Source organism: Tamandua tetradactyla, chromosome 5 (assembly GCF_023851605.1).
Source record: "Tamandua tetradactyla isolate mTamTet1 chromosome 5, mTamTet1.pri, whole genome shotgun sequence".
NCBI lineage: Eukaryota > Metazoa > Chordata > Mammalia > Pilosa > Myrmecophagidae > Tamandua > Tamandua tetradactyla.
In genome coordinates this window covers 27,678,994-27,698,211 of record NC_135331.1, presented here as the reverse complement: position 1 = coordinate 27,698,211, position 19,218 = coordinate 27,678,994, and the positions used below count along the sequence as shown (strand labels likewise).

The following is a 19,218-nucleotide window of genomic DNA, read 5'->3' as shown; positions in this document are numbered from 1 at the left end:
CAGCCGACCTGCGCTCACCACATCTGGCCAGCAGATGGCGCACACAAGCCTCCTCCTCCTTCAGCCCCGCCCCTCCTGGCTGGAGGGACCTGAGGTGTGGACTTGGCATGCGGGCTGCTTTGTCCGGTGGTGCAGCACCCAGCCGGAGGGTCTTGGCCAGTGGAACTGGGGAGCCGGCCAGCGTATGGGGGAATCGGCTGGTCAGCTTATCTGGATCGCTGGTGGGCCTGCCAGACCGCAGCACAGTGGGCTGGCTGTTCCCACACCTGACCAGGGGATCACTCCCCCACCCCATGGTCCACCTCTGGATTGCCGGCCTCTGGGCTCCCTTGCTGGCGCTGTCCACCACAACCACGTGGGGATATTTCCCCAGCTGGCAGCTGTGCGGGCTAGAGCCCAGGAGGGTCAGTTCCCTCTCAGTTTCTGGAGTGATGCAAATGTTCTAAGAAATGATCATGGTTATGAACATACTAGTATGTGATGACATTTTGAGCCGTTGATTGTACACCAAGTATGGAATGTTCATATGTTGAGAATGTTTGTGTTTGTAGGTTGTTTTGTCAATAAAAATATATATTTTTTTAAATTCCTTCTCGCCTCCTATATTCTGGAGCAGCTGGAAGGAAAAATCTGAGAGGGTGATAGGTAGCCCATGACAAACTCTGGGATCTGTCCTGTAACTACTTGTTGAAAAGTGCTTTGAAAACTATTGCTTTTTTCTTTCTTTGCTTTGTATGTATGTTATATTATACAATTTAAAAAGTAAAAAAAAATCAGTTAACCATAAATGTGAGGGTTAATTTCTGTATTCTCAATTTTATTCCATCTCTCCTTGTGTCAGTACCATGCTGCTTTGATTACTATGGTTTTGCAATGTGCTTTAATCTTTTCAAGATGGCTTTTTTCAAGATGGAATTTTTTCAAGATGGCTTTAGCTGTTCAAGGCCCCTTACCCTTCCAGATAAGTTTGATGATTGACTTTTCCATTTCTGCAAAGAAGGCTGTTTAAATTTCTATTAGAATTGGATTGAATCTGTAAATTGCTTTGGGTAGCTTTGAAATCTGTTCTTTACTTGTTAAAATGAACTTTGTAATATATTGCTTTTTTGTATATATGTTATATTTCACAGTTTTAAAATGTGAAAACCAAAGAAACAAATTCCCTTATTTGAACTGAAAAAAATTGCTTTGGGTGCTATTGACATCTTAATGATATTTCATCTTCCAATCCGTGAATGCAGAATATCCTTCCACTTATTTGGGTCTTCTTTTATTTCTTTTATCAATGTTTTATAGTTTTCTGAATGTAAGTCCTTTACATTCTTGGTTAGATTTATTTCTAGATATTTTATTCTCTTAATTGCTATTGTGACTGGAATTTTTTTTTATTGATTTCTTGTTCTTATTATCCATTGCTTGTATATAGAAATACTGCTGATTTGAGCATATTGATCTTGTACCCTGCCATTTTTCTGAATTCATTTATTAGCTCTAGGAATTTTGTTGTGGATTTTTCAGGATTTTCTGCATAAAGAATCATATCATCTGCAAATAGGGAAAGTTTTACTTCTTCCTTAACCATTTGGATGCCTTTTATTTCTTTTGTTTCTTTGCCTAATTGCTCTGGCAAGAACTTTCAGTACAGTGTTGAATAACAGTAGTGACAGTGGGTATCCTTATTTTTTCCTGATCTTGGAAGGAAAGCTTTCAATCTTCCACCATTAAGTAGGATGTAAGCTGTGGGTGTTTTATTAGCTGTGAGCTTTTCATAGATACCTTTATCATGTTGAGAGAGTTTCCTTCTGTTCTAAATGTTTTTGTGAAGAAAGTGTGCTGAATTTTGCCAAATGCCTTTTCTGCGTCAATTGAAATGACCATGTGTATGTTTTTCCCCCCTCCATTCTGTGAATGTAATAAATTACATTAATTGGTTTTCTTACGTTAAACCAACCTTGCATCGCAGGGATAAATTCTACTTGATCATAGCATATATTTCTGTTTCCGAGAAGACAGACCTCCCTCTCTGGTATCTGAAGCTGTCAAGCCTTTGTCCTGGACTGTCCATCTCTATAGTTTTTTATACTCCTTTCATTGTCTCGTGCTGCTTTTGCCTGGAGGGCAAATCGTGGGAGGAGCCTTCTAGCCTCCTATATTCTGGAGCAGCTAGAAGGAAAAATCTGAGAGGGTCATGATCCCATGACAAACTCTGGGACCTGTCCTGCAACTCCTTGTTAAAGAGTGCTTTAAAGACTGTTGCTTTTTTTTTTTTCATTGCTTTGTACATATGTTATATTATACAATTAGAAAAGTAAAAAAAAAAAATCAGGTTGTCTTACTTTTGAGTTATGACATCTTTATTCTAGATTCAAATTCTCTATTAGATATTTTCTGCAATATTTTCTCATATCCTTTGGGCTGCCTATTCATTTTCTTTCTGATGCCTTTCAAAAAGCAGAAGTTTTTCATTTTAACATTTTATGCTTTATGCTTTCTAAGTGCTACAAAACCTTTGTGTACCTCAAGTTTGTGAAGACTTTGTCCTAGTTGTTTTTTTTCCTGAATTTTCTAGTTTGAGCTCCATGTTTGGGTTTATGACCCCTTCCATGTACATTTTTGTCTATGGCATGAGATGTGAGATATGTCATTTATTTTTTCCTTACATGGGCTTCTAGTTTTTCCTGCACCATCTGTTGAAAATGCTGTTCTTTTTCCCACTGAATCTCTTTGACATCTTTGCCATACCAGTTCTGTTTGTGCTTCTGTTTCTGGATTCTATCCACCAAATTATGTCACAGATTTTATTACCGTAATTTATAGGATTTTTTTTTTTTACTGAAATGCATTTGTTATTCATCTGAGCAGATGGCAAGAATAAAACAAGTATGACAGCCTGTTGACGAGACGATGAAGGATGCCGAAATGTATACTTCATGTTTTCTCCATTGTTATGTATCCCCAGCGCTTCTCCCAGTTGAAGTCTGTGGGCAGTACCATCGTGTGTAGCAGCCAGAACTGTGATCCCTGTGTTTGCCGAAAGTCAGACAAAGCAGCTGAGCTTACAAATATCCATATGCCCTGTTCACAAAAAAATAACCAAGGGGGGTCGTCCAATGACCCAAAATACCCACGGCCAGTAAGAGAATAATTTCTGAGGCAAGCAGTGTACCATCAGCATCAGATTTACCAAACTCAAAGCCCATAAACCCTTGCAAATGGGATCCCACTCTACTTGTTGCTTGAGAGCTCTACCCTTTATTATCAGTGAATATTGATACAGCTGGTCTCCCTTCTCTACTCTTTGCCGAAGAAAGGAAAAAAATGTCACTCTTGAAACCTGCCCTGGGTTTGCATATGGAGAACCGAGTTCTGAATAGACAATAATGAGGCAGCCAAAGACTCTTTCTGCCTAATCATAGAGTTTGCTACTGCACAGGAAAAAAATGTGCATGCCAGTGGTTTCATCTCTTGTAGAGTATTTGGCTGTTTCTCTCCAGTTGCACAGTTCCCATTTAAAATCTGAAAATTGTGCTCATAGCAGACATTCTTTCTTCAGAAAGTAGTTTCTCTTCTACAGATGCACGAAGTTATCATAAGCTCTTTCTCGTCTTGATCAGCTTGTAATTTTTTCTACAGAACTAAGCCTTTTTTTTTTTTAGACACTTGTCACATTTGTGTGCACCTCAGCTGGTTTCTCTGCACCCGCAGTCCAGGGTGTCCTTAAATTATAGTTTTGACCCTCAGTAACAACCTCCTGTGGATTACCTGGCAGTGGCTGTTTTAGGATTTTCTGCCATGCTTCTCCTGTAAGGTGTGTGGCTGAATCTGCAGCCCAGCTCTGTCCATTCTTAGCTGTCCCTTAACCTCTGTAATCCCTCCTCTCCTCATCTTGCACAGAGAAACAGAAGGCACGGCTCCTTTTTTCACCTTCCTTCTCATTCCATGTGACCCAGAGTCACTTTCTTGAAGATATTTGGGACCTACCCAGACCTGGGATCCAAATCTTTTTGCCTCTGGGGTCCACACGATGAACAGCCTTTATCCGTTTTGAGTGCAGTATGGTGTTTAAATTTAGCAAGAGACAAGCAAAGCCTCTCCACCAGGAGCTGTAAAATGCTGCTGAGATGAATCAAAAATCTAAATAATAAGAGGGAACATACCACGTTCATGAATCAGAAGATGTCAGTTCCTCCCAAAGTGACTATAGAGTCTATGCAGTCCCATCAAAATACTTTTTATCATCACAATCAGCTTTTTTTTTCCTTCTTTTTTTTGTGAACAATAATCTGTATACAAAAAAAGCTATGAATTCCAAGCACAGCACCACAAGTAGTGGTAGAACAAATTTCAGACTTTGACGTGGGTTACAATTTCACAATTTTAGGTTTTTACTTCTGGCTGCTCTAAGATACTAGAGACTAAAAGAGATGTCAATTTAATGATTCAGCATTCATTTTCATTTGTGAAGTCCTATCTTCTATGTATAATTCCACCATCACCTTTGATCTTTCCATACCTCTCTTTGGGGTTGTTTGGGCTATGGCAATTCTAAATTTTTGATATTGGAAGGGTCTGTCACTAATATGGGGTAGGGAGATGGAACTATCTGATGTTCTGGAGAGGCTGAGCTAGGTTTCAGGACTTATCTGGACCAGGGGCCCATCTGGAGGTTGTTGGTTTCTGGAAAGTTACTCTAGTGCCTGGAACCCTTGTGGAATCTTATATATTGCCCTAGGTGTTCTTTGGGACTGGCTGGAATGGTCCTGGTTGGGGGTTGGCAGGTTATAATAGTAGCAATGTCTACCTGAAACTTGCATAAGAGCAACCTCCAGAGTAGCCTCTCGACTCTAATTGAACTCTCTCTCTGCCACTGATACTTTGTTTCTTCTTTTTATTTATTTTTCTGGAGTGAGGCAAATGTTCTAAAATTGATCATGGTGAAGAATGCACAACTATGTGATGATATTGTGAGCCATTGATTGTATAATGTTTGGACTGTATGTGTGTGGATATTTTTCAATAAAAATATATATTTATATTTTAAGTGGGGAGACAACTTGAGTAGACATTAACCCAAAGAAGATAAACAAATGGCCAAGAAGCACATGAAAAGATATTCAGTGTCGTTAATCATTAGGGAAATGTGAATCAAAACCACAATTAGATATCACTTCACACTCACTAGAATGACTATTATTTTAAAAGTGGAAGATAACAAGCATTGGTGAGAATGTGGATAAATTGGAATCCTTGTATATTGCTGGTGGGAATTAAAATGGTGCAGTTGCTGTGGAAGACAGCTTGACAGTTCATCAGAAAGTTAAATGCAGAATTGCCAAATGACCCAGCAATCTCACTCCTAGGTATATACCCCCAAGAATTGAAAACAGGGTGAAATACATGCACACCAATCAGCGTTGTTCACAGTAGCCAAAAGATGGACACAACCCAGGTATCCATCAGCAGATGACTGGATAAACAGAATGTGATATATCCACATATGGTGGAATATTATTCAGCCATGAAAAGGAATGGGTTCTGGCACATGTGGCAACCTCAGACACCTTGAGCTAAATGAAATAAGCTGGACGCAAAAAGGATGACTATCGTATGATTCCACTTATACGAGCTGTCTAAAATGGGCGAATTCATACTGATCGAAAATAGAGCAGAGGTCTCCAGGGGCTGGTGGGAGGCAGGGGGGACATGGGCAGTGACTGCTTAACGGGCATCAGTTCTCCTTTTGGGGTAACGAAGATGTTTTGGAACTAGATAGAAGCAGCGGTTACACAACCACCTTGCCAATGTACTAAATGCCCACCATACTGTCCACCTTACAATGGTTCATTTTTTCTTTAATGTCATATGAATTTTGTTTTGATTTAAAAAAAATGGGGGGGGCGGGGACATGATGGGGTGAGTGTGCATGGCTTTTGGCCCTTGGTCTCCATTTGCCGTTCCTTGCACAGCTGCCCCTGTTGGAAACAACTTCTCTCCCTCCCCACCTGCTCAGCTCTTACTCCGGGGGTTCCCTTACGTTGGAAACCCACTGCCCTTGCTCTGTCCTTTGACAATTCCTCAGCCACTGGCGCAGGGCCCGGCACGTGGAAGGTGGTCTTCCCACAACGCCTGGCTGGCCGGAGACCCCCGACTGCAGGGCCTTGTCTCCCACTCTGCCTCTGCTCAGCTGCACTTAAAGTTTTCTTAAGGGTAGTTGCAGATGAACTGCCACCATGCTGTGAACACCTTCTCGTGTCTTCCAGAGGGAGCGGGTTTTGCCCCGTCTTTTTTTTCCCTTTTTTTTTAAAAAAAAAATACCAAAAAACACCTAACAAAAGCAAACATTCCTATTTTGATCATTCCGTTCTACATATATAATCAGTAATTCACAATATCATCACATAGTTGCATATTCATCATCATCATTTCTTGGAACGTTTGCATCTATTCAGAAAAAGAAATAAAGCGAAAACAGAAAAAATAATTTATACATACCATACCCCTTACCCCTCCCTTTCACTGATCACTAGCATTTCAAACTAAATTTATTTTGACATTTGTTCCCCCTATTACTTATTTTTATTCCATATGTTCCTCTCATCTGTTGACAAGGTAGATAAAAGGAGCATCAGACACAAGGTTTTCACAATCACACAGTCACATTGTGACAGCTGTATCATTATTCAATCATCATCAAGAAACATGGCTACTGGAACACAGCTCTACATTTTCAGGCAGTTCCCTCCAGCCTCTCCATTACATCTTGGATAACAAGGTGATATCTACTTAATGCATACAAATAACCTCCAGGACAACCTCTCGACTCTGTTTAGAACCTCTCAGCCACTGACACTTTCTTTTGTCTCATTTTTCTCTTCCCCCTTTTGGTCGAGAAGGTTTTCTCAGTCCCTTGATGCTGAGTCTCAGCTCATTCCAGGATCTCTGTCCCACGTTGCCAGGAAGGTCCACACCCCTGGGAGTCATGTCCCACGCAGACAGGGGGAGGGTGGTGAGTTTGCTTGTTGTGTTGGCTGGAGAGAGAGGCCACATCTGAGGAACAGAAGAGGTCTCTTGGGGGGTGACTTTTGGCCTAATTTTAAGTATTTCCTGACATCTTAGCAAGGCTGCAGTGGCAGCTACTGCCCTCTGAGCTTCCCCATGCTGCTCCAGGGCAGGAAGAAGAAAGATGCGGGAAAGCCAGCCAAGAAAGACAAACAGCCAGTGAACAGATGCTGGGGGCAAAGAAAGCGGTCCAAAGACAAAGTTTAGGACAAACTCAAAAACCCAGTCTTGCTTGACAAAGCCACTTTGGACAAACCCTGTACGGAAGTTCCCAACTGCAAGCTTACAACTCCAGTCGTTGTCTCTGAGAGACTGAAGATTTGAGGTTTTCTGGCCAGTGCAGCCCTTCTAGAACTGCTTAGTAAAGGACTTACCAAGCTGGTCTCAAAACACAGAGCTCAAGTAATGTACACCAGAAACACCCAGGATGGGCATGCCCCAGCTGTGGGTGAAGATGCATGGACAGGTTCAACCAACTGCACATCTTGAAAAATACAACTTTAAAAAAAAGATAAGGCATCTGTGGCCAAGAAAGATCTAATGGAGTAAAAAGGCTGTTTTGGAGCCTGCTCTTATGCAAGCTTCAGTTAGACGGTGCTGACTGCAGGGTCTGCTAAATCCCAATCCACATCACTCCTGTTGACTCTTAAGAACACCTGGGGCTTGAACTGAGCCTCTATAAAGATTTCATGCACCAGGTCAGATGAATGCTGAAACCCAGACAGACCAGCCTCTCCAGGGTTATCAGTTAATTCCATCCCCCTATCCTTTAGTGTGCACACCACTTCTCACCGTGGAAAAGTCAGAGCAGGCATTGCCCAAAGACCCCTGCAGACTGGGAGAAGGATCAAAGGAGAAGTGTTCTAGTTTGCCAGCTGCCGGAATGCAACACACCAGAGATGGATTGACTTTTAATAAAAAGTTTTTTAGTTCAGAGGAAAGGCAGCTAACTTTCCACTGAGGTTCTTTCCTTCTTACGTGGAAGGCACAGGATGGTCTCTGCTTGTCTTCTTTCCAGGCCCCTGGGTTCCAACAACTTTCCCCTGGGGTAGCTTCTTTCTGCATCTCCAAAGGCCTGGGCTGAGCTGCAAGTGCTGAGATGAGGAATGCTGAGCTGCTTAGCAGAGCTACCTTGCGATCTCTCATTTAAGCACCAGCCAATTAAGTCAAAGGTCATTCATTGCAGCAGACACGCCTCCTAGCCAACTGCAGATGTAATTAGCAACAGATGAGGTTCAAGTACCATTGGCTTATGGCCACAGCAACAAGACTAGGTATGCTCACCTGGCCAAGTTGACAACCGAATCTAACTAACAGAAGAAGAATGGGGGATAACAGAGAAAATGGGATTTAACAAACGAGTATGGCTTCTGAATCATTATATGAATATTCCTTCCAGCCTCCAGTGTTTAGGAGCAGCTAGAAGGAAAGATCTGAGGTGGTGGAATGGTGGCCCATGACAAACTCTGGGATGTGCTCCGTAACTACTTGTTGAAGTGTGCTTTGAAAGCTATTGCTTTTTCCTTTATTTGCTTTGCATATATGATGTATCTTATAATAAAGAACATCTAAAAAAGTAAAAATAGGCTCTGCGATGATCAAAAATCATAGCACAACTCTAGATGTGATGTGGGATGATGGCGACACAAATGAAGGAAAAGAAAAAGGCTACAAAACAGTAGGATGGAGGATCCCAATTGTCAGATATAATATGCACATGTGTGCATAATAGTCACAGAAATTAATTCTTCGGGGAAAAGTCCAAAATGTTAAGAATCGTTAAATCAAGGGGATGATATTATCGACTAATTTTGAAAAATGTTTTTGCGTGTTTTCTGAAATTTATTAAGTAGCACTAACTGTATTTAATAAAAACTAAAAGGCCAGTAGGAATTTCAGCACATCTATATCCAGGACCGAGTGCTCAAAACGCTGGCCAGTGGAGGATGGCAGTGCCACGCCATTGGTTCAACCTTCTACGATTCAACATTCGATCTCCCTTTTCTGCCGAGCGAAGCCCACTTCTCCAATCTGCTTCCCATCCTTCCACATCTCCTTAGCATCAGGGGAAAACAGATGCATCAAGTCAAAACAAAAGCAACTCGCTTGCAGCATATATATATGCTTGAGTTACTACATAAAGTACTGATTGATGCTACAACAGGGAAGAACCCGGAAAACATTGAGCTCTGTGGAAGGAGCCAGTCACAAGACAGCATGTTTTGAAGGATTCCACGTGTGCCATGTCCAGGACAGGCAAATGCATGCAGACGTGGAAAGTCCACTGGGGGTTGCCAAGGGCTGGGGAGGAGAGAGACAGGGGGCCCACAGGGAGACGAGTGGTGTGTGTTCAAACAGAAGGATGAACAAGAATGTCCAAAATGAAATGAGAATTAAAAGGACGGGGCAACCCAGTCTTGGGGTTTGTTCATATGAAACTTAACCCCACAAAGGATAGGTCAAGCCTACTTAAAATTAGGCCTAAGAGTCACCCCCAGAGAACCTCTTTTGTTGCTCAGATGTGGCCTCTTTCTCTCAGCCAACACAACAAGCAAACTCACCACCCTCCCTGTGTCTACGTGGGGCATGACTCCCAGGGGTGTGGACCTTCCTGGCAACGTGGGACAGAAATCCTAGAATGAGCTGAGACTCAGCATCAAGGGATTGAGAAAACCTTCTTGACCAAAAGGGGGACGAGTGAAATGAGACAAAGTGTCAATGGCTGAGAGATTCCAAACAGAGTTGAGAGGTTATCCTGGAGGTTATTCTTACGCATTGAGCAGATATCACCTTGTTATCCAAGATGTAATGGAGAGGCTGGAGGGAACTGCCTGAAAATGTAGAGCTGTGTTGCAGTAGCCATGTTTCTTAAAGATGATTGTATAAGGATAAAGCTTTCACAGTGTGACTGTGTGATTGTGAAAACCTTGTGTCTGATGCTCCTTTTATCTACTTTATCAACAGATAAGTAAAACATACAAAATAAAAATAAATAATAGGGGGAACAAATGTTAAAATAAATTTACTAGACTGAAATGCTAGTGATCAATGAAAGGGAGGGGTAAGGGGTATGGTATGTATGCATTTTTTTTCTTTTTATTTCTTTTTCTGAATTGATGCAAAAGTGCTAAGAAATGATCATGATGATGAATATGCAACTATGATGATATTGTGAATTACTGATTATGTATGTAGAACGGAATGATCATATGTTAAGAATGTGTTTGTTATATTTTTTAAAAATTTAAAAATTAATTTAAAAAATTGTAAAAAAAAGATGTTAGGCAAAAAAAAGAAAAAGGAAAGAAAGCTGATGCCTTATTTTATTACACTTCTTCTTTCTTTCTTTTTTTTTTTTTTAACATGGACAGGCACCGGGAATTGAACCCAGGTCCTCTGGCATTGCAGGCAAACATTCCTGCCTGCTGAGCCACCGTGGCCCACCCTTATTACACTTCTTTTGCCCCTTTTGTTCAGGATGGTTTTGTCAATTCCACGGTGCCAGAGCCAGGCTCATCCCTGGAGGTCATGTCCCATATCGCCAGGGAGACTTTCACCCTGGATATCATGTCCCACGTAGGGAGGAGGGTATGATCTTCCTTGCACAGTTGGGCTTAGAGAGAGAGAGAGGCCACATCTGAGCAACAAAAGAGGTTTACTGGAAGTAACTCTTCATTTTCCAGAGTTTGTTCTGTGTGTGTGTTATGTGTTTTCCTTTTTTTTTTCAGAGCTTTTTTTTCATTAGAGGGACTATGTTGATAGACTATATTGATAGACTTCTTTAGAAATCCGTGCTTTTAGAGTTGCTTATTATTAATGTTTATCTTTTACCGCCCCCTTTCATCGCAGATTCTCTTTCTCATATTATAACTACATGGTTGGGGCAGGGCTGCCCTACCCGCTGGGGAGGAAGGTTCCAGCAGCATCTGCAGAGTTCAGGATCTAGGGTTGTGCCAGACTTCCCACCCTCTTCCACCCTGCTGTCCCCACTTCTGCCTGGGGACCTGTTAGGATTCCTCCACTCAACTCTTTTCCTCCTGAGACGTCAGGGGTCTTTGCAGCTGTCATTGGTGGTGGATGAAAGCCTAGGAAGGGGAGTGGGGCAGCCCGCAGGGTGCCCTCAGCCCTGCTCAGCCTGCAGCGTGCAGCCGGGGACCTGGGGTTGGCACCCTGCCATCTGCCACTTTGCTGGCCGGCCCCTGACTCCCCCTGTGCGCCTCTCTGTCTGACTCTGCAGGGTGGGTGCTGGGTCCTGGCGGTGAGCGGTGCAGCCTTCCAGGTCCTTGGTGGAGACTTCCCAGGCCATCCTCTCCAAGGGTCCCTCTGCTCAGGGGAGGGTGTGTGCAGAGCCCGGGCATCCAGGGAAGCTCCAGAGAGACGAGGCCGAGCCCTTGGAGCCGGCCAGGCACGGTCCAGCTCGGGGCTGTGGCCAGCACCTAGGGGGCAGGGGCACAGGTATGGGGGTTCTCGGAGCCCTGGGGGACCCTGATCATTCTGTTGTGTGGCTCACGAGCCCTAAAGTTTTCTCCTAACAGGAGGAGTTCTACAGCCATACTTGGCTTGTACTTTGCTTTGCAAATTTAAGGCTTAAAAGAAGTCTCCTTGGCGACCTTGGTCTCTTGTGCAACAAGATTGGCGCCATCCTCAGCCGAGAAAGCAGTAGGAGACAGGAGTCAGGTAAAAATCTTGCAGCCAGTGGCACCTAAAGCTGATTGGTGAGGCCACCTCTGGGGACCTGGGAGGAGTGCGCTTGCAGTTGCGAGCCCCGGGAGCCAGCCTTGCAGCCCTTTGCAGGCAGAGAGCCCCAGGGGCTCTGCCACTTTGCAGCAGAGTCGGCAGCCCAGGAGCCCTCAAATCTGGGCAGGGAGTAGGCGGGGCTGGTTCCCAGAGGCAGGCAAGAAGGGGTCGCACCTGCCAGAGCCATCCCAGGCAGGTCCTCCTGCAGGGAGCCTGTCTGCAGGGGAGCAGGTCCCAGTGGTGCCTTGTGGCCAGACCCAGGGGCTCCTTCAGGCCCACGCAGTGCTGGGAGCCAGAGGCTCTCCGTGTACAGGGCTGCCCATCTCTGGCCGTCGCCCACCAATAACCATCTCCCACCCCTGACCATCACCCACCCCTAACCACCTGCCTTTGACCACCCATCCCTGGCCACCCCCTCTCATAGACACACACGTCTGTCCAAAGCCACACCCCCTTCGTCGGCAGTGTTCGCCTCCCCCCTGGGACACCAAGGCCCTCTGTAACCGCCAGCCAGTCTCACGGCTGCCCTAGCCCCCCCGCCCCACAGTTTGGATCCCAGGACCTCCGTTTACTGGCACCTCCGACCCATCCCACCCTTTCCTGCCTGCTGCCCAGGCAGAGAATTTTTCTGCATCGCCCGCCTCTGAAGTGCCAGCCTACGAGGAGTCCAGTGGCCCCGATTATAACTTGCTGCACCAGGGCCCTGGAGCGAGACTGTTTGGTGCCCCCCTCCCTCCCTCTGCCCAGCCAAATCCAGACCGTCCCCGCAGACCCTCCAGCTCTCGGAATAGCTTTAGCCGTGGGTCCGCCTCTTTGGGTGCAAGCAATGGCACCCAGAGGTCTTCTGAGAACGCAGGCGCACCCCCTGTGTGCGCTCACTCTGCGCCCTGGCCGGAGGCCCTGCGCTCCCCAGGCCGGTGGGTGTGGCTGTCCTTGTCTTGGCGACATTAGCCTCAGTGGTGCTGGAGACGCGGGTCGGGAGCTGGAAAGGGGCCGCAGACCCTCATCAGGGTCCTCTCGTGGGCGGTGGCACAGGCAGATGTTCAAAAAAAATGATCATGGTGATGAATACACAACTATGTGATGATATTGTGAGGCATTGACTGTACACCATGTATAGAATGTTTGTTTGTTTAAGGTTTGATGATAAAAATATTAAAAAATAAATAAATAAAACTTTTCCTGAGCAAAATTGAGATCTCACATACAGTCATGTAGTAAGGTTATATATCTGACTGGCCTTTTTAGTCTTTGACTCAGTTCGCTGCACACATACATACCATAAGGTGTTAGGTTCTTTGGGACTGTTGCGAGAAGTAAATAATTGTTATTATGGACGTACTGTATCTGTGAGATTTTTTAGCTTTTTTTGTGTTCTCAGATATTTGGATGAAAATTTTCAATACTTCCTCTAAGCTAGATTTCTGAAAATCTAGAATAACTTTTTCCCCCCGACGTACAATAGGGTTTTTTTCTGTTTTAAAAACATACATGTTGTCTGTATAAATTCTGAACAATATGAATAAGTGTAACGGCAGATATAAAAATTGACAGTTACCCCATCACCCGTTGGGAACCAATGCTGGTAATTTTGACACCCCTTTGGAAGCATGTTCGCATTCATACATTTATGCAGATATATACAAACAGACTCTTAGGAAAATAACTTTGCACTAGCCCTGCTATTTAATAACCTTCTCTGAATAATATATATATATTTGTTTGTTTGCTTTCCTGATTCTTTTTTATTTTATTTGAAATACTTTCAAACTTACAAGACAGTTACAAAAATAATACAGAGAGCCCCAACATACGCCTAACTCCACCCCCAGAGAGTAGATCCACCAATTTTGACATCTTGTCACATTTGCTGCCTCATCCGATCTATCCGTCTGTCAGTCCATTTTCTGAACACTTGAGAATAGACTCTACATATGTTCCTTGAACACTTACATTTCCTCAGAACAAGTGTCTTCACTTACATAACCATTTAGTGAAGTCACCAAACTTAAGAAATTCGACATTGGCATAAAGCTTATTGTGTATATTCCAATTTTTGCATATATCCTAATAATTTCCCTTTGGAGGACAGCTTTCATATATTTTTCTCTTGCATGATTGCGTCTGTTTTGGGTTCTCAGTTCAGTTCCATTCATCTCTGTCTCCTCTTATGGTAGTACCAGTCTTTTAAAATTGCTGTAAACTTTTCCCTTCTTTATGGATGCCAAAGTTTGCTTAAAGAGACTTTGTGGGAACTGGGTGGTGGGGTATGGCTTTACCTGGGAGACACAGAGAATGGCCTATTTTCTTGGACCTCAGTCTGAGAGTGCTGTGAAACTGGTTTCCAGAGAGGTGGGACTGGAACCAGTTCGGGGTGCATATTTCAGGGAAGCCCCGTGTCCATCCATTAAGTCTGGGGCTCAGAAACTCAAAAACCCTTTTCTCACTCATAAGCCCCTTTCCCCAATCTGCCTTTTCCTTATCTCTCCATTCCATTGCTCTCTGTCCTTGCACAGGTTGGAGCCACACCTGGTCTGATGCACTTGATCACAAAGTAGGGCTCTCTTCAAATGGGTGACCACGAGACTCACCTGGCATCATCATAGCAGGCCCACACAACCTTTGTGGCCACCCCTCACGAGCCTCCCTCTGGAATTACTGGTGTCAGCAAAAAGGAGAAGGCAAGTACCTCTGAGGTTTTTAGCTGCCCGTGCTTTAGCCGCCCTCCTCTGGGTACATGATGAGATCTGGTCCTTCCCAGGGATTAAACCTGGCCCCACGCTGCCTTGTGTCCCCACTCAGGCAGCCCCGTTGCCACGGCAGGGACCCCCAAGCAGGGGGCAGCCCCCTCCCTGCGTGAAACCTCTGCCACCGAGGCAGCCACCTCTCCATGCGTGCAGTGATTGGCGCACCTGTTACCTTTCTCTGTCAAAATTTAAGAAAGTTAAGAGCAGAAAATCTGTGCATTAAAAAAAATCGACAGGAAAAACTGCCAGTGCCTTCCAGAACAGGTCACCTTGGCATAACTGTCATCCATAATGCAGCACAGCACTCAGAGTCCACTTTTTTTTTTGCTTGATGTCTGTACAGCCCACATAGGTCATATGTGCCACCCATGCCACAGCAGGAAACCGGGCATGTGGACCAGCAGACTGTGGCTGTTCTGTGGCCTTCTGCTCTCTCTCTACCCTGAGGCACGTGGCTCCCTTACCCCCTTCACATCAAAAGCATGCTCAGTGGGAGCCCAATAATCTCATCACCCACCCCCTGTCCCAGTGTCCCTGCAGGATGGGGCAGCACCTATGCGAAGAGCACTTTGCTAGGCGACCCACCTGCTCGCTGTGTCCTTACAGGCACTGCCAACTTGTGTAGATGAGGATAGCCTCGTGAATTAGGCACCCTGTGCGCCTCGGAATCAGTGTGAATCTGGCCAGGGCAGAAGAGCCGATTGTGAGAAAACTCAGTTTCTCTTTGCATAATGAAGCTGCACTGAGGCTGCCATCGCAGCTGCAACCACATCAAAGGTAGTAAGGCGTGAGTACCATGCACCGTCTGACATTGTGGGAACCAACTTTGGGAGTGCTATGAGCTACAAAACCGTTTCCCTCTTGATGTTGCAATATATTCATGTTCTGTTGGTGCTTTTTTTTTAAAAAAAAACAGCAACTTTAAATTATGTACCAGTGGCATAACAATGTGGAGACAAAAAACCCAGCACAGTCTGCTGCCCCAACAGCCATTCTTTTTTCAGTCTTCCCTTCCAGTGCTTGTCTGTTTGCATGTTTATGACTCCCCCCCCCCCCCCCCATCTTAGCTTAGATGTGGTTTTGCTTTTTGGTGACTTAGAACTTTCCACCATTGCTACATGGTTGTCAAACCTGTAAGTATGTAACACATCGAGGGGTGGTATCCTATTTTATTTAGTCCTACTCCTGCTCGGAACTTTCTACACCCTTCCAGAGTGTACAGAATTGCTTGTGGGCTTTTCTTTGGCTTGGTCCATTAGGATGGATTGTCCTGGGATCAGGTCTGCTCCCTTCAAATAATTTTTCCTGCCTCTCAAGTGAGACTCAGGAACTGAGCATTTCCAGCCTTTACCTGGAACGTTATATCTAGACTATAATGATGGTAGAACCCCCCCCCCCCCCACCAAGGCCAGTGTAGACAGAGCCTGATGCTACCCTGAGAAGCCACCGGAGACCCACGGTGGAAGCACCCTTGGAAGAGGATTATTTTGTCCCTGACAATTCAGCATAGCATTTCCATTGGCTGATTTTATATATACATATACACACACAGGCAGGTTAAGGATGGGGTGGCGTGAGGACGCAGCAAAGTGGCCTGCAGTCACTATCCTTGGGGGGGGCCCTGTGCAGGGGGACGCAGATCGGAAGTCCCCGAGTGTCCCTGCCCGGGTCGGCTCAGGCAGCCTGAGCCCTTAGAACTTTGTGGTCCTGTCCTTCAGCAGGAGCTCAACTAGTTCTCAGGAAAGTGGCTGAGAGAGAAGTTACAAACACTCATGGGCATGCAGCTTGAAAGTTAGGACACAGGCTCACTCCTCTTCCAGCCTTCATGTTTGCCTCGTCCCTTTGGCCTCCGCTGGAAGAGCTCGGAGATTTGGTCAAAGCTGCTGACCCTACACTTACTTGGAGTGTGTACTTCCAGTGTTTTGCAGAAAGAAACAGGCTGTTTTGATTTGCTAGATGCCGGAATGCAATATACCAGAAATGGAACGGCTTTTAAAGAGTGGAATTTAGTGTCAATGACTGAGAGATTCCAGAGTAGAGAGGTTATCCTGGAAGTTACTCTTATGCATTAAACAGATATCACCTTGTTAGTCAAGATGTAATGGAGAGGCTGGAGGGAACTGCCTGAAAATGTGGAGCTGTGTTCCAGTAGCCATGTTTCTTGAAGATGATTGTATAATGATATAGCTTTCACAGTGTGAAATGTGAAGACCTCGTGTCTGATGCTCCTTTTATCTACCTTCTCAACAGACGAGTAGAACATATGGAATAAAAATAAATAATAGGGGGAACAAATGTTAAAATAAATTTAGATTGAAATGCTAGTGATCAATGAAAGGGAGGGGTAAGGGGTATGGTATATGTAAATTTTTTTTCTGTTTTCGTTTTATTTCTTTTTCTGAATTGATGCAAATGTTCCAAGAAATGATCATGATGATGAATATGCAATTATGTGATGATATTGTGAATTACTGATTATATATGTAGAACAGAATGATCAAAATAAGAATGGTGTTTTTCAGTATTAAAAACAATAATTAAAAAATGTTTTTAAAAAGTGGAATTTAATAAGTTGTAAGGTTTTCCATTCTAAAGCTGTGAAAATGTCCCAATTAAAGCAAGTCTATAAAAATGTCCAAACTAGGGCACCCACAAGGGGTTACCTTCACTCAAGAAAGGCCAGTGACGTTCAGGGTTTCTCTCTTAACTGGAAAGGCACTTGGTGAACCTGGCAGCTCCCTCTGCAGGCTTCTTGTTTCATGAAGCTCCCTCAGGGGCCTTCTCCTTCATTTCCAAAGGTCGCTGGCTGGTGGCCTCTGTAGTTCTCTCGTCATTCTCAAGCTTTCTCCAAAATGTTTCCTCTTTTAAAGGATCCCAGTAAACTAGTCAAGACCCACCTAGAATGGGTGGAGTCACATCTCCCTCTATTCAAAAGTTAATACCCACAATTGGGTGAGTCACATCTCCGTGGAGATAACCTAATCAAGTTTCCAACCTATAGTACTGAATAGGGATTAAAAGAAATGGTTGTTCCCACAAAATTGATGAGGATTAAAACATGGCTTTTCTAGGAAACGTAAATCCTTTCAAACCGGCACACAGGCCAAGTCCAGGAAACTGTGCTCTATGCCAAAAAAGTTGATGCATGTTCAGCCATTAGGTTTCACAAATGACTGATCTGTGGTTAGATGGTTGCTGACTCAGAAGTTGATAACATCCTTGGATGAATTGAAGCCTGTGTTTTATGTAAATGCCCTGGTGGGAGACAGTTTCCAGTGTCCTTGTTTGGAGCTGCCTTTCAAAAGTAATGATCATACGTTACCCTCACCAGTTCTTTAATTTCCACCTTTTCCTCTGGGGGCACTCCCAAAACTTTACATTGTTCTTCCTTGCCCTTCCTCCTCCTTCTCTCTCCGCATGTGTTGATTGTGTGTTTTGATGGGCTCCCAGCTGTTACCAGACAAAGGCCGTGGATTCTTCTACCAGACATGCTCAATTCCTGACACACCAGAGTTTCCAATAAAGAAAGAGGTTATTACTAGGTGCGCAGTAGTAAAGCAGATGACCTAGCGGCCCAAAATCTGCCTCCCTGAGTTTAGAGGGTCCGGGTTTTTAAGGATTTTAGCAAGGGGAGATGAGATCATTTCGAATAGCAACTTCAAAGCAGAAAAGGAGACAGTGTTACCGTTATCATTTCAACAGGAGAACGTAGGAAAGGAGGGGAGGCAGAGCTATCACTTCAGTACTAAAGGCGTGACCCAAAAAGAAGGGGACAAGTTATCTTTCAGCAGCAGAGTCTAGCTGATACAATCTACAAATGTCCTGGGCTGAGGCGAGTCAGTGGCCGACTTCATTAGCATCAGGGTTTGCCCTATAAGAAAATGACCAGACAAAGGGCGTGACAGCTCTTACAGCCACAGCAGCATAAGATGAGGGCTTTTACACTCATTTCAGACCCATCAGGGCAGCTGAATTATAGTTTAGGGATTTCAGGTATTCCCCTCTGTCTACTCCAATATCCCAGAAAGCAAAAAGGAATATAATGATTCAGCCATCAAATTCTTCCCTTAAATCCTCATTTCTTGGTTACACAGCCTCATCCCCACATGCTCTCCAGCCAGCTGTGCTGTGGTGTTGGCCGGAAATCACCCGCTGACTGTGATAAGTGCCTGCCTGGTCCAGCCTGGGTGTGCAGTTCATTGAGCCTTTGTGGAATTGACATGTTTAATGGGATATTGTGTCGGCCCAGGGATGCCACATGGGCCTGTTATCACTGTTCCTCATCTCTGTTTCAACCCATGTTCTAAACAGAGGTTGGGGAACTTCTATTTTTTTCATGCCCCAGGTTTTTTTTTTTTTTTTAATTTTTAATTTTTTTTTAAACATAACAACATACGAACATGAACATTCTTACCATATCATTCCATTCTTGGTATATAATCAATAACTCACGATATCATCACATAGTTGTATATTCCTCACCAGGATCATTTCTTAGAACATTTGCATCAATTCAGAAAAAGAAATAAAAAGGAAAAAAATGCATATATACCATACCCCTTACCCCTCCCTCTCACTTACCACTAGCATTTCCATCTACCCAATATATTTTAACCTTTGTGTCCCCTATTTTTTTTCTATACCCCTTGTTCTAGTTTGCTAACTGCCATAATGC

At 44.2% G+C, this 19,218-nt stretch overlaps 1 long non-coding RNA gene and 1 pseudogene across 10 annotated transcripts in view; both read left to right on the top strand.

The window, feature by feature from the left end:
- The window catches only part of LOC143683893 (uncharacterized), a 110,470-nt gene that overhangs the window by 42,917 nt on the left and 48,335 nt on the right, over positions 1-19,218 (top strand). For 9 of the 10 annotated variants that reach the window (XR_013175700.1, XR_013175699.1, XR_013175704.1 and 6 more), the window contains 2 exons: positions 14,313-14,477; positions 15,150-15,330. This is a non-coding gene — a long non-coding RNA (uncharacterized LOC143683893). The remainder of the gene's footprint in view (positions 1-14,312; positions 14,478-15,149; positions 15,331-19,218) is intronic. The other variant, XR_013175706.1, reaches the window with a different exon arrangement.
- LOC143682316 (small ribosomal subunit protein eS25 pseudogene) lies at positions 7,118-7,549 on the top strand (annotated as a pseudogene).